The 1997-nt window shown below is 43.0% G+C and overlaps 1 pseudogene; it reads left to right on the forward strand.

Annotated features, from left to right (window-relative positions):
* The first annotated feature begins 548 nt into the window (after positions 1-548).
* LOC139038384 (large ribosomal subunit protein uL6 pseudogene) lies at positions 549-1247 on the forward strand (annotated as a pseudogene).
* The last annotated feature ends 750 nt before the right edge of the window (positions 1248-1997 follow it).

Raw genomic sequence — 1997 nt, forward strand, 5'->3', positions numbered from 1 at the left:
TTTCAAGTTGCTCAACCCCAAACATGGGCTTTCAGAGAGTTCCATAGTTTTTCCCATTTATATTCAAACCAGAGATGCTGGTGAGGCGCCAGAACCAGCTGGAGGATCTGTTTGAGCTGTGACCCATTCATGCCCCTGCAGTTCACCCAAGGTCTGAAAATTTGATTACTGCTCAGTTTCTAAAGAGAAATGATGTGGACTGAAAGGCTGAAACCCTTCTTCATGAATCTTTTTTTGGAAAGGAGAACAGTTTGGCAGGGACACTGTAACTGCAGAGGTAATGAGAGTAACAGAATGTTGAGCGGTGTGTGTTTGGCAGGACTCCCTGAGGGTGACGATGCTCTGTTCAACTTCTAGACATCAGGAGCTCTCACTTTTTACCTTGTGTGGTCCTGGCATCAATCTTTGAGGCTAAGTCTTACTATTTCCATTTTTCGGATAAGGAAAGTAAAGCTCAGAATGATTAAGCAAACTTTACAGGTCCTCTTAGCCAGTATCCTGAAAACCCATATCCCAGCCTCTGTTTTTAGAAAGCATGATTCTCTCTTTTTCCCGCATCTACTGCGAGAATGAAGACCATTCTCAGCAATCAGACTGTCGACATCCCAGAAAATGTCGACATTACCTTGAAGGGACGGACAGTTATTATGCCCCAGAGGCACCCTGCGGAGGGACTTCAATCACATCAATGTAGAACTCAGTCTCCTTGGAAAGAAAAAGAAGAGGCTCCGTGTTGACAAGTGGTGGGGAAACAGAAAGGAACTGGCCACTGTCGCACAATCTGTAGTCACGTACAGAACATGATCAAGGGTGTTACACTGGGCTTCCGTTACAAGATGAGGTCGGTGTATGCCCACTTCCCCATCAACGTTGTTATTCAGGAGAATGGTTCTCTTGTGGAAATCCGAAATTTTTTGGGTGAAAAATACATACGAAGGGTTCGAATGAGGCCAGGGGTTGCCTGTTCAGTATCTCAAGCCCAGAAAGATGAGTTGATTCTTGAAGGAAATGACATTGAACTTGTGTCAAATTCAGCTGCTTTGATTCAGCAAGCCACCACAGTTAAAAACAAGGATATCAGAAAATTTTTGGATGGTATCTATGTTTCTGAAAAAGGAACAGTTCAGCAGGCTGATGAATAAGATCTCAGTGATCCTGCTTCAGAAACAAGATAGCAGATGGTTCTGTGGACTCAGTTGTGATATTTTAAAGAGACAATAAAAATTCTTGATTTGAAAAAAAAAAAATAGACAGCATGATTCTGACAAGTGTCCTGACAAGAGACACACACTGGGGGAAACACAGAGGGGAAGGTCGAGTGAAGGTGGAGGACTGGAATGATGCAGTTACAAGCCAAGAAATTGCCCAGAGCCACCAGAAACAGGAAAAGACAAGAAAGGATCCTGCCCTGGAACCTCAGGAGGGAGCATGGTCCTACCGATACCTCGATTTAGAACTTCTGGCTTCCAGATCCATAAGAGAATAATTTTTATTTTTAAAGTATGGTTCTGAGAACCATTATATCTTGGCTCCTGGTGGGGGCTGTTACCCATTGTGTCCTTCACAGCATGAAAACTCAAGATGAGTGATGGCTGGACTGGAAAACTATAACAAGGAAAAGCTCCAGCATCTAGACGAGTGAGCCCCATAGTCTGAAGAACTCATTGAGTTTATGAGCTTCATTAAGTCCAATGAACAGTGAGACTCAAGGGTCTAAGTACTTTCATGGGATGGGAAACTTTACTTATCTAAGTCCTTAGAGTACACCAGCCCTTTTCAAATGAAAGACTATTCATCTCCTTGAATAGTAAGGAGCCAAAGGAATATTCCTAAGAATAAAAGCATAAATTGGGCAAGGAAGGAGGAAACGTATTAGGTATCTTCAAACTGACCTTTCTGTTCACACTGTTTATTTAAATCTTTAATGGATCATGGTGGCTCAGAGGTAGAGAATCTACCTGCAATGTAGGCAATTGGGGTTCCATCCCTGGGTAGGG

Source organism: Odocoileus virginianus, chromosome 15 (assembly GCF_023699985.2).
Source record: "Odocoileus virginianus isolate 20LAN1187 ecotype Illinois chromosome 15, Ovbor_1.2, whole genome shotgun sequence".
Taxonomy (NCBI): Eukaryota; Metazoa; Chordata; class Mammalia; order Artiodactyla; family Cervidae; genus Odocoileus; species Odocoileus virginianus.